Source organism: Lethenteron reissneri, chromosome 35 (assembly GCF_015708825.2).
Source record: "Lethenteron reissneri isolate LAM-NWPU_2019-01 chromosome 35, ASM1570882v1, whole genome shotgun sequence".
Taxonomy (NCBI): domain Eukaryota; kingdom Metazoa; phylum Chordata; class Hyperoartia; order Petromyzontiformes; family Petromyzontidae; genus Lethenteron; species Lethenteron reissneri.
In genome coordinates, this window is record NC_083813.1 from 12,276,300 (window position 1) to 12,290,293 (window position 13,994).

General features: G+C 53.1%; 1 protein-coding gene across 1 annotated transcript in view; it reads right to left on the reverse strand.

Moving 5' to 3' along the window:
- Positions 1-9,696, reverse strand: part of LOC133350753 (uncharacterized) — a 130,183-nt gene extending 120,487 nt beyond the window's left edge. Inside the window, exon 1 of the mRNA XM_061565477.1 lies at positions 9,486-9,696. The gene's annotated coding sequence lies outside the window, so the exon portion shown is untranslated. The remainder of the gene's footprint in view (positions 1-9,485) is intronic.
- Between the last annotated feature and the right edge of the window lie 4,298 nt (positions 9,697-13,994).

The window sequence follows — 13,994 nt, forward strand, 5'->3', positions numbered from 1 at the left end:
GTCGTGGTTAGCGCACTGAGCTCACGAACCCGGCATCCTGAATTCAATTCTCGCTCACGGCCAACATCAGTGGCGACATTATGAATGAGCACTGGGCTGGATGTGTCGGCAGTTCCAGCAACGAACCGTGAGCTTCCGAACAAAACCGGGGAAGCCGCACCGCACTTGACAAGAGGGGTAACACTCAAAGCTCCGCACAGATGGGTTCAATGCTCCATTAGCGTACTGACAATTGGCGCGGTTGTGGCCACACCATGCGCCTTCATTGGTCCTCACAAATAGCACCCAACCCAACAGTCTGCCGCAGGTTGTCTCGTAGTTCAACATACACACACGCATAGCGCTCGCCACGAACCGTGCCTCTGTTGCCCCACCGGCGTTGAGGACTCTGGCCTGTGCACGCAACCACCACGCTGCAGGTGGCACCAACACGCGCACACTCACCCACACGCTCACTGGATAATCAAGTCACCCTGTCACTCACTCACTCGCTCGCCCACTCGTCCGCTCGCCCACGCACTCACCCACCCACCCAACCACACGCTCACTCATTCGCTCACTCACCACACCGCAGGTCAAAACAACACACTCACTCGCTCACCCATACTCACTCGCCACTCTGCAGGTCACGCCACTGCTCATTGCATCTCTTCCCTGTTCGACTTTAAAACTTCCCCTCCCATCAGAAGTTTCAGGTTCATTTATTTGGTATAGCCCTGTGAGCCATTCGGCTCTTGAATCGGGCGCAACCGCAACAAACAACAAACATGAACAAGGGTTTCGATTTAAAGCTTTCGTGACTGCAGGGATTCATCTTCTTGGTTCTTTCGGTAAAGTCACGTAGAATGGAAATAATACAATAATAAAAAATCAAACATAATAAAATAACTCTCACGACGTTTCGGCCACAACGCAAGCAGCCGTCCTCAGGTGGAGAACAGGTCTGTCGAGAAGACAGAATCTGACCCTAACCCTAACCCTTCTCGACAGACATGTTCTCCACCTGAGGACGGCTGCTTGCGTTGTGGCCGAAACGTCGTGAGCGTTATTTTATTGTGTTTTATTTTTATTATTTTATTATTTCCATTCTACGTGACTTTACCGAAAGAACCAAGAAGATGAACAAGGGTATATCTGACTCGTACAACACAGCAACAACCCGCGCTCACATCAGGAAACAACTCCTTCCGATGTATCCACGACACCTTCTGTGACGGTGCCGTTCGTCGCTGGACGTCCCACGGTGTTAAGGCCCCTTGGGATCTGTGCTCAGTAATTGTGTTCCAAACAAAGACGGAGGGCGGGGCGGGGGGCAAAAGGGGGGGCGGATCTTTATCTCGGTTTGGGGAGGGGGGGGGCTAGGGGGAAGGGGGGCTTGGGGGTGTGTGTATTTATACTCAAAAAACAAAGATCCCCCATATAGGCTTAACAGACTGTAGGGACAATTGCTATTAGCGAGCACTTATGAAGGCCGGAACGGTACACGAGGGGGTGGGTGGCGAGCATCACGCCCGACCGCCTTTGTCTCCCCAGTGGCGATGTTTACACACCGCGCCAGGTACTAATTTGAGGCTGAGTCAACCTAGGGGAGGCCCAGGACCGGTTCAGATAATCGTCACTGGTGTTGGCCGTGAGCGGGAATGAGACCCGGGTCGCCGGGGGTTCATAGCGCAGCGCGCTAACCACAACACTACAGCCCTTGATCCCCCCACACACACACAGCTCTTGATCCACCCCCCCCCCCACACACACAATTCGTTTCTCTGTGCTACGCCACAACGCTGACTAAATATAGCCGCAATTTACATGGAGATTATTTCGCGATGGAGTTTGCAGGTGGGGGTGCATGTCGATTCAAAGACAAAGAACCCCCGTACAGCCTTCGCAGACTGTTGGGGCAAGTGCTGTTGTCGAGTACCTATGAAAGGCGAAACGAGACACGAGTGGGGGTGGGGTGGCCAGAACCACGCCCGGCCGCCTTTGTCTCCCTCGTGGCGATATTTACACATCGCACCAAGGTACTCATTTGAGGCTGAATCGACCTAAGGGGAGGCCCAGGACCGACTCATAGAAGATCGTCACTGGTGTTGGTGACCGGGAGCGGGAATCGAACTCGTGACCCGGGTGCGGTGTGCCACCGCTCCCCCATAGCCGCGCAAACTGTTGCGGGATAAGTTCCGACGGTGAACACCAATTGAGGTCATCGATCCTGTTGTAAAGGGGTGGTGTGACCGTCGTATACGCCCGACCGCCTTTGTCTCCCCCCCATTGGCGATGTCGCCGAGGTTCCTGTGGCGCAGTGTGCCAACCGCTGCGCCACCGCTCCCCACACGCTCGCTCTCTCGAATTCCCAAGTCCATTGTTCCCGTTGAAAGGAGGACGCATGCGTTACGATGGTGCAGTAGTGTATTCCGAGTGTGTGTGTGTGAGTATGTGTGTGTGAGTATGTGTGTGTGAGTATGTGTATGTGTGGTGCGCGTGTGTGTGTGAGTATGTGTGTGTGAGTATGTGTATGTGTGGTGCGCGTGTGTGTGTGAGTATGTGTGTGTAGTGCGGGGGGAGCGGTAGTTTAGGGGTTAGCGCGCTGCGCTACGAACCCGGCGACCCGAGTTCGATTCCCGCTCACGGCCAACACCAGTGACGATTATCTGGACCGGTCCTGGGCCTCCCCTAGGTCGACTCAGCCTCAAATGAGTACCTGGTGTGATGTGTAAACATCGCCGCTAGGGATACAAAGGCGGCCGGGCGTGGTGTTGGTCACCCACCCCCTCGTGTGCCGTGCCGGCCTTCCTAGGTGCTCGCTAACAGCACTTGCCCCTGCAGTCTGTTAAGGCTATACGGGGGATCTTTTTGTTATTTGTGTGTATGTGTATATATTGTGTGTGTGTGCACGATGCAAACTAGGGAGACGAAGGCGGCCGGGTGTGGTGCTGGCCCCCCACCTCCTCGTGTTCCGTGCCGGCCTTCATAGGTGCTACTCGCTAACAGCACTTGCCCTAACAGTCTGTTAAGTTTATACGGGGATCTTTGTATTTTGGAGCGGTGGCGCAGCGGTGAGCGCGCTGCGTTACAAACCTGGGTTCGATTCCCGTTCACGGCCAATACCCAGTGACGATTACCTGAACCGGTCCTGGGCCTCCCTTAGGTCGACTCAGCCTGAAATGAGTACCTGGCGCGAGAGTGTAAAACTCGCCACTGGGGAGACAAAGACGGTCGGGAGTGATGCTGGCCACCCACCCCCTCGTGTGCCGTGTCGGATCTCACTCACAGGTGATACTCGCTAACATCTCACTTGCCCCAACAGTCTGTGCCGGGTGGGGGGGTGGGGGGATCTTTGTTCTTCATGTTCGTGTGTGTGTTGTGCGCTGTGTTATGTGCATGGTATGATGTGTGTTGGTGAGCACCCATTCTGTTTGACTATACGCGTGTAATTTTGGGATTATATATATATATCCTGCAAAATAATGAATCACCATTAGTTCATTAAATTCACAACTGTCAACATCCACGTAATCATGATGCAGGGTGTCTTATACTCCACCAATAATCGTTCTCAATTAATTATATTGCATTATTTTCATTTTAAGAAAACCACGGGTCCAATATTCTCTTTTCTGAGAATACCAAGTCAACATGACGACGGTGTCGCTGGTGCTGATGATGATGATGCAATGTATTTATTTATTAATCCAAGAAAGATTCACCGAGTCTGCAAACTCCTGTTCAGGAGGGTTCCTGCTACATCTGCACGATGTTGGCCCACGAGTTGCAACAGTCAGAGTTTGACGTCGTGTGAGATGCTGTAGTTGGAAATCGGAAGACCCCCGAGAAAGCTCAACAGACTACAGACGAGGGAATTACGCTCCCCGCTCAATGAAAGACACCAGCACATAGAAAAAGGTCCCCCCTGTAGCCTTAACAGACTCTTAGGGCAAGTGCCGTTAGCGAGCACCTATTGAGGCCGACGCAGCACAAGAGGGTATGGGTGACCAACACTACGCCCGGCCGCCTTTGTCTCCGTTGTGGTGATGTTTGCACACCGCACCAGGTGCTCATGTGAGGCTGAGTCGACCTAGGGTAGGTCCAGGATCGGTTAAGATAATCGTCACTGGTGTTGGCCGTGAGCGGGAATCGAACTCAGGTCGCCGGGTTCATACCGCTACGCTCCGTCCGTACACACAGACACACACAGACCCCCTCTCGCTCATGCGTCTCTCACTCACTGAACACACACACGCTAGAGAGATGTGAGAGAGAGAGTAAGGGAGAGAGTTCACGCGTGGCTGCTGACTGAGAGCGTGAATGATCGAGCGATGATCAGATTGTATTTGGCAAAGATAACACCTGGTGGTACAACAAGGTGATACAGGAGAGAGTGATACAGGGCAGGATGGTACAGCAGGACAACACAGCACGCCATATACTACTGAATGGTGTACATCACAGTAAGATTTATACTACAGCATACTATACGAGCTGGCTATAGTACATAGGCTGCTACTAGAGCATGCTATACCCAACAGCAGGTTAGACACGACTTCGCCGGATACACTCAAATATGCTGCAGCAGAATGACACATTGCTATTACCGCTAGCCATGTACTATGGAACACTGTGCAATACAGAATTCCATTATGTAACATCGTGTCATATACAACAGCGGGGTATATAAAATAGCGTCATATATCCAACAGCTTGGTATAACCAATAGCATGGGATATACAATGGCATGGGGTACCTTAAACAGCTTATTACATACACCAGCATGCCATACACAACATGACGATATATATAGCAGATTGGCACATACAACAGCATGGCACATACTACAACGTGGCACATACAACAGCACGGGATAAGCAATAGAATGTCATAAACCTTTCTTAGGATGTTGCTATTACGTGTTATACATTAGAACATGCTACACAATTAGAATACGCTAAGCAATAGGGAGGGCTATGCACTGCAAGTTAGTCTATACAATAGCTTGCTTCAAATTACACCGCCATATTCGCGACATCACAATATGTATTACAGCATGCTGCTACAGCCATCACTAGACTCCTACACCCATCACGTGACTCCTACACCCATCACGTGACTCCTACACCCATCACTAGACTCCTACACCCATCACGTGACTCCTACACCCATCACGTGACTCCTACACCCATCACTAGACTCCTACACCCATCACGTGACTCCACCCATCACGTGACTCCTACACCCATCACTAGACTCCTACACCCATCACGTGACTCCTACACCCATCACGTGACTCCTACACCCATCACTAGACTCCTACACCCATCACGTGACACCTACACCCATCACTAGACTCATACACCCATCACGTGGCACCTACACCCATCACGTGACACCTACACCCATCACTCGACTCCTACACCCATCACGTGACTCCTACACCCATCACTAGACTCATACACCCATCACGTGACACCTACACCCATCACGTGACTCCTACACCCATCACTCGACTCCTACACCCATCACGTGACACCTACACCCATCACGTGACTCCTACACCCATCACTCGACTCCTACACCCATCACGTGACACCTACACCCATCACGTGACACCTACACCCATCACGTGACTCCTACACCCATCACTAGACTCCTACACCCATCACGTGACACCTACACCCATCACGTGACATCTACACCCATCACTAGACTTCTACACCCATCACGTGACACCAACACCCATCATGTGACTCCTACACCCATCACTAGACTCCTGCACCCATCACGTGACACCTACACCCATCACGTGACTCCTACACCCATCACGTGACACCAACACCCATCACGTGACTCCTACACCCATCACGTGACACCTACACCCATCACGTGACACCTACACCCATCACGTGACACCTACACCCATCACTCGACTCCTACACCCATCACGTGACTCATACACCCATCACGTGACTCCTACACCCATCACGTGACACCTACACCCATCACGTGACACCTACACCCATCACGTTACTCCTACACCCATCACGTGACTCCTACACCCATCACGTGACACCTACACCCATCACGTAACACCTACACCCATCACGTGACACCTACACCCACCACGTGACACCTACACCCATCACGTGACTCCTACACCCATCACGTGACACCTACACCCACCATGTGACACCTACACCCATCACGTGACACCTACACCCATCACTAGACTGATAACAGCCATCATCCCTCTCCTACAGCCATCACCGTCTCTGCACCACGCTCCGTCTCAGATAACTAGAGAGACAGATAACTAGAGCGACGGGAAGAGAGACGGGGAGCTACAGAGACGGAGCATATTACGGGATAAAGTAGATAGAGAGAGTAGAGCTAGAGGGTGGACGTGTGAGGGCTATGGAGAGAGTGGAGAGAGATTAGGGAGATAGCAAAGTGTTGCTAGGGAGCAGAAAGCGAGAGGAAGAGATCTGTCTTGAACGAGAGAGGTGTGAGGTTACGGGGTAGATATCGGAGAGAGCGAGAGACAGAGAGCGACAGAGAGATGGACAGGGAGAGAGTTGGGATTGGAGAGATATGGGAGTGCCAGAGATGGAGACCCAGAGAGACAGCGACAAATAAAGAGAGAGAGAAAGTGTTAATGTTATGGCGAGCTAGGGGAGAGGGAGAAAGAGACACGCTCCAGAGAGGGTGACAGGGGGAGGAAATGGTAGAGTCACGGTTCAGGAGCGAGGGAGCGAGCGAGACACACACAGCACCGATATACACGGAGAGAGAGAGGGAGGGAGCTAAAGGAAATGGGTTAGAGGGTTTGAGAGAGATAGGCACGCACGCATCTAGAGGAGAGTGAGAGAGGGCGAGAGAGTTGAAGAGTGAGCTCCACATGCCGCTAGACACTGAACCAGACGCGACGCGGGCGAAGTAGGAGAGGGGGGAACGAGGGGGGGAGGGGAACGAGGGGGGGAGGGGGACGAGGGGGAGGGAGAGGGGAACGAGGGGGGAGGGGAACGAGGGGGGGGAGGGGAACGAGGGGGGAGGAGAACGAGGGGGGGAGAGGGGAACGAGGGTACGAGGGGAACGATGAGGGGGGGGAGAGGGGAACGAGGGTTGGGAGAGGAACGAGGGGGAGGAAACGGGAACTAGGGGGGGGGAGAGGGGAACGAGGGGGGGGGGGAGAGGGGAACGAGGGGGGGGGGACGAAGGGGGAGGGGAACGAGGAGGAGAGGGGAACGAAGGAGGAAAGGGGAACGAGGGGGGGAGGGGAACGAGAGGGGGGGCACGATGGGGGGGGGGGAGAGGGGAACGAGGGGGGGCACGATGGGGGGGGGGGACTGCTCTCTCTCTTTCGCCCCAGACGCCCCCCCCCCCGCGCTTTATATCCCCGAGCCGCCTTCTTGTTCCGGTTTTAATGAAATAAAAATGACAGCGATTGTTGCACAGAAGAGAAGCCATGCGTGGTAGGGTGATTGTGGTGTGTGTGGTAGTGTGGTTGTGGTGTGTGTGTGGTAATGTAGTGTGTGTGTGGTAGTGTAGTGTGTGTGTGGTAGTGTGGTGTGTGTGTGGTAGTGTGGTTGTGGTGTGTGTGGTAGTGTGGTAGTGTGGTGTGTGTGGTAGTGTGGCGTGTGTGTGGTAGTGTGGTTGTGGTGTGTGTGGTAGTGTGGTTGTGGTGTGTGTGGTAGTGTGGTTGTGGTGTGTGTGTGGTAGTGTGGTTGTGGTGTGTGTGGTAGGGTGATTGTGGTGTGTGTGTGTGTGGTGTGTGTGTGTGGTAGTGTGGTTGTGGTGTGTGTGGTAGTGTGCTGTGTGTTGTAGTGTGGTGTGTGTGTGGTAGTGTGTTGTGGTGTGTATGGTGTGTGTGTGGTAGGGTGATTGTGGTGTGTGTGTGGTGTGTGTGTGGTTTGTGGTGTGTGTGGTAGTGTGGTGTGTGTTGTAGTGTGGTGTGTGTGTGGTAGTGTGTTGTGATGTGTGTGGTAGTGTGGTAGTGTGGTGTGTGTGTGGTAGTGTGGTTGTGGTGTGTGTGGTAGTGTGGTGTGTGTGTGTGTTAGTGTGGTAGTGTGGTGTGTGTGTGGTAGTGTGGTGTGTGTGTGTGGTAGTGTGGTAGTGTGGTGTGTGTGTGTGGTAGTGTGGTGTGTGTGTGTGGTAGTGTGGTAGTGTGGTGTGTGTGTGGTAGTGTGTTGTGGTGTGTGTGGTAGTGTGGTGTGTGTGTGGTAGTGTGGTTGTGTGTGTGTGTGGTAGTGTGGTTGTGGTGTGTGTGGTAGTGTGGTGTGTGTGGTAGTGTGGTTGTGGTGTGTGTGGTAGTGTGGTTGTGGTGTGTGTGTGGTAGTGTGGTGTGTGTGTGTGGTAGTGTGGTGTGTGTGGTAGTGTGTGGTAGTGTTGTGGTGTGTGGTAGTGTTGTGGTGTGTGGTAGTGTGGTTGTGGTGTGTGTGGTAGTGTGGTTGTGGTGTGTGTGGTAGTGTGATTGTGGTGTGTGGTAGTGTGGTTGTGGTGTGTGTGGTAGTGTGGTTGTGGTGTGTGTGGTAGTGTGGTGTGTGTGTGATAGTGTGGTGTGTGTGTGGTAGTGTGGTGTGTGTGTGGTAGTGTGGTTGTGTGTGTGTTTGGTAGTGTGGTTGTGGTGTGTGTGGTAGTGTGGTGTGTGTGGTAGTGTTGTGGTGTGTGGTAGTGTGGTTGTGGTGTGTGTGTGGTAGTGTGGTGTGTGTGTGTGGTAGTGTGGTGTGTGTGGTAGTGTGTGGTAGTGTGATTGTGGTGTGTGGTAGTGTGATTGTGGTGTGTGGTAGTGTGGTTGTGGTGTGTGTGGTAGTGTGGTTGTGGTGTGTGTGGTAGTGTGATTGTGGTGTGTGGTAGTATGGTTGTGGTGTGTGCGGTAGTGTGGTTGTGGTGTGTGTGGTAGTGTGGTGTGTGTGTGATAGTGTGGTGTGTGTGTGGTAGTGTGGTGTGTGTGTGGTAGTGTGGTTGTGTGTGTGTGTGGTAGTGTGGTTGTGGTGTGTGTGGTAGTGTGGTGTGTGTGGTAGTGTGGTTGTGGTGTGTGTGGTAGTGTGGTTGTGGTGTGTGTGGTAGTGTGGTGTGTGCGTGTATGGTAGTGTGGTGTGTGTGTGGTAGTGTGGTTGTGGTGTGTGTGGTAGTGTGGTGTGTGTGGTAGTGTGGTGCGAGTGTGATAGTGTGGTTGTGGTGTGTGTGGTAGTGTGGTGTGTGTGGTAGTGTGGTGCGAGTGTGATAGTGTGGTTGTGGTGTGTGTGGTAGTGTGGTGTGTGTGTGGCTGTGTGTCTGTGTAACGTCCCGGCCTGCATAGGCGCTCGCTAACAGCACATGCCCCAAAAGTCTGCGACGGCTATACGGGGGATCTTTGTCCGTGTGTGTGTCTGTCTGCTGTGTGTGTCTGTGTGTATGCGTAATGCACGTCCAATGCCCCATCCATCACATCCATCACACATCCACCCAGCAAGCCAACCACCCCACTTGACTATCGCCGTGTCTCGGAGTGTCCTTACCTCTTTAGCAGCAGCAGCAGCAACAAGAACAACATCAAGAACAAAACTTCGGTGAGAGAGAGACACACACACACAGAGACAGGACAGAGACACACACACAGACAGAGAGAGAGAGAGAGGCGGACAGACAGATCCACTTCTCGTCGGGCGAAGCGCAAACACGGGGGCGTTATGAGTAGCGGAAGGCGCAGGAGACGGAGATAGCGTTTAATGAATAATGAAATGCGCACATATGATTGACTCACAGAGCGCGGCGCGGGCGACGGGACGCGAGGGGGTGGGCTAGGGGGTGCTTGAGTGGAGGGGGTCGCACCCCACGTTCACACGACCCTCCCCTTTCGCTGAGACCGATAACCCCCCCGCCCGCCCGCCTCCGCACCCCCGGCATCAACGGGGTGCTGAGAGTAGCGCACGGGGCGACAGCGCTCGGCTTCGCGGGGCGAGTCGGCGGCGGCGGTGGTTTGTTGACAATCAGTGGAGCTGCGTGCTCCCCCCCCCCCCCTGCGTCGTCTGCGAAATGAGCTCTTCCATTAAATTATTTTGTCTTTGAAGCCAACAATGAGCAACGGGAGGGGTGGAGCATGTCCGGAACTGGATATCTCCCGCGTCCCGGGATGGTAATGATGATGCTGCTGCTGATGCTGCTCATGATGACGGTGCTGCTGCTGCTGCTGCTGATGGCGCTGATGATGATGATGGTGGTGGTGCTGATGATGATGGTGCGTGGCCGATCCGGCCCAAATACCGACAGAGCGTCCAGTCCGCGTGGTTTGTCGTTGCGCCTTTGGTATTTGTTCGACTGGGAGAGTAAAAAGTTCGTACAAAGTGTGTTGGTGATGTTAGAAGGCGCAATGCTTGTTGTGTTCATGATGATGATGTTGTTGTTGTTGATGTTGCTTCAGTGGTGTTGTATGTAATGCGCGCTTCCGTCAAGATGCCCTGAAGAAGGGTCGTTACCCGAAACGTCGGCAGTGTTCTTGACGAACTTGTGGCGGAGCTTACATTACGTTGTCGGCACGTTGAAAATGTAAGTTGCTGATGTTCCCGCTGTTGCTGCTGCCGTGATGGTAGCAACAGTGTCGATCCACTGCTGGATGAAGAGCCCCTACACCCCCCCGCCCCTCTACCGACCATGCCGAGTGGGTAGCGTGAGAGTTGTTGGTAGAACATACTTCACCGCGCTGGTTACGTTGACGGGAGCAGGTTAACTTCCCCCCCCCCCCGCGACCCACCCCTCCCCCCTCGCCCCCCACGCCCTGCCCCCCTCCCCCATCCCATAACCCAGTCTGGTACTAAAGTCCTAGGGCAAGTGTTGTTAGCGAGCACCTATTAAGCTCCATTCAAAGCTCACCCGGTTGAGTGTATGTATGTTGAACTTTTTTCGCACCGTACGTAGCCAACCGTGATCCTAAATTCTCGTGAACGTGATTAGAAGGTAAGGGGGATATGCGTGGTACTGTTCTGTATTGGGTACTTTATTTAAGGCCGAGTCGACCTAAGGGAGGCGGCGATGACAAGTTTGGATCGTGACGCGCTCCGGATGCTGCTAATCTCGAGCTAGAATCGAACTCGGATCGCCGGGGTTGAGGGCATGGCAAGGCTGTTGGGGAAAGTGCAGTTCGCGAGCAGTTTTAAGATCTTCAGGTCGCACCAGGAGATGGTGCGACCCGGCCGCCTTTGTCTTCCCACTGCAGATGCACAAGTCGTGTGTGTGTTTCATCACGTAACACACACACACATCGCCAAGAGGGAGACAAAGGCGGCCGGGCGTGGTGCTGGCCCACCTACCCCCTCGTGTGCCGTGCCGGCCTTCATAGGTGCTCGCTAACAGCACTTGCTCCTACAGTCTGTAAAGGCTACACGGGGGATCTTTGTACAGAAGCAGTTAGCGCGCCGCGCTACGAACCTGGCGACCCGGGTCCGATTCCCGCTCACGGACCCAACCCCACTGACGATTATGTGACCGGTCCTGAGCCTCCCCTAGGTCGACTCAGTCTCAAATGAATACCTGGTGCGATGTGTAAACATCGCCACCTGGGAGGCAAAGGCGGCCGGGCGTGGTTTTGCCCACCCACCCCCTCGTGTGCCGTGCCGGCCTTCATAGGTGCTGCTTGCTGACATCACCCTCCCCAGCAGCCTGTTCAGTCTACACGGGGGGTGATCGCTGTACGTGCGGCTGTGTCGTGGCGATCACGATGCGCTCGGGACCCATCGACCCGAGTTCGAGTCGAGACCACAGCGAGCGAGTCATCCGTTCAGAGCACCTGTAGGCAATGTTAACCTTGCGGGTTATCTTCCCAATGGAATTCAGTTCGCGATGCTTTTAATAAACAATTGGATATAAAACATCGTTGATTTGGTGATGCTGCAACTGCTGCGTTGGCAGTGGTACACAACCAACAACAACAACTCAACACTCGTGTCAATGACAACACCATGTCTGCGTGGCCTCGAAATTAGATATATTACCGAATAGACGACATTTCGGGAAAATGGCCCTTCTTCATGGCTCGTAAAATGTCATCATCAGAGTGAGGCCCAAATCGTCAAAAGGCAAGCAACAAGCAGCACTCTCACAGTTGTTGCAGTAGAGAAGAGACGAGTAGAGTGTAACGCGTGTTTGGTGTAGTGAACAAGGGGGCCATGGGGAGGGTGATTGATGATGATCGATGATGATGATGAGATTGATGATGAGATTGATGATGCTAGTGGTAGCGATCATGATGATGATTACGATGATGAATTTAATTGAATGATAGAAGGTGTGCTGCTGCTGCTGATGCTACTGCTGAATGATTTTAATTAGATCATGATGATGACTCTACTACTGATGATGATGAAGGCTCTGCTGATTATAATGTTACTGCTGCTGCTGATGTTGACCGCTGCACCACCCAGATCATGATGATGACTCTACTGCTGATGATGATGAAGGCTCTGCTGATTATAATGTTGCTGCTGCTGCTGATGTTCACCGCTGCACCACCCACCCACGAACACTGGGTGGCGATGGTGGCTCTGCACGTGACCAGGTGGAGGGTTGATGGATCACACACAGATGGTGGGTGAAACTCCCTTTCCCGTGGGTATTTGTCGAGCAGGAGGAGGTGCCATACCCTGGCTCGCCAGGAGACGGCGGTATTGACGAATCTTCATCTGTATCTTCTTCTGTATGGGATCGAGTCTTGCTCCCTCGCTCGCTCACAGGCACGCGTGTGTCTTCTCCGGTTGCTCCGAATTCCTTCCATTCCTTCCACGTGTGTTGTATATACAACGCATGGCTGGACATTTGTGAGAAAATAATAACGAGTTTCAGAGCTCATCGGATACCTCCAGTATAAATGAGAATTATGATTGTGATCAATGTGGCTGCCAACACCTTCATATATACATATTGATAGAGGACCGCAGAGCTCGGCCAAGTATTGATATCGCGTCGGCCTCCCTACCACGTGGCTGGCTGCCATCCAGCTTCGTCCGTGGCACGGACGACCGTGCCCGCGAGTTCCACATGGCACTCAACACACATGTAGCGCAGTACGCATATCATGTATTTTAATGTGGTCACCCGGCTCGCGGGTACAGTGGCCACGGCGAGCGAGCGATCGCCCAGACACGAATTTCGCAAGCGGATTGCCCCCCCCCCACACCCCCCAACCCTCCTAATCGAGTCTGATGGTTGCTCCACTCCGAACGAGCTGCGATCGATATCGGCAGGCGTCCGCATGACCTGCTGTTGCTATTATAATTATTATTATTGCTTATTTACCCAGGAAGGCTTCAATGAGTTCTAAGATTCCCTTTTCCAGGTGGGAATGGGGAGGGGTAACGTCAGTTTTGTCGCAGTAAACTAGTTTTTATTTCATCAGGTAAGGCCCACTTAGCTGCATAGCTCTAATCGTAAGCCACTTGGCCACAAATGATTGTTCAACGGAGTGGCTTGAAAACCGTGTTGACACTTATGCAGCAGCCAATTACTCGAAACGCGTGGTGATGTTCATTCTGAATGCGGAGCGACAAACCGGAGGACCCGGGGAAAAATGCAAACTCCAAACACACAGCAGCAGCAGCAGGCGTCATCGGGTTGCGGCTCGAACCCACGACCTCCTGTATACCAGGCGAGGGAGTTAACATCTCCCAGCCACCGTGATGATGATGAGAGAGAGAGAGACACGCAAACTCCAAATATATAGCAGCAGCAGGCGTCATCGGGTTGCAGCTCGAACCCACGACCTTCTGTATACCAGGCGAGGTAGTTAACATCTCATAGCCACCGAGATGATGATGAGATAGAGAGAGACCCAAACTCCAAATATACAGCAACAGGCGTCATCGGGTTGCGGCTCGAACCCACGACCTCCTGTGTACCAGGCGAGGGAGTTAACATCTCCTAACCACCGAGATGATGATGAGAGAGAGAGAGACCCAAACTCCAAATATACAGCAACAGGCGTCATCAGGTTGCGGCTCGAACCCACGACCTCCTGTGTACCAGGCGAGGGAGTTAAC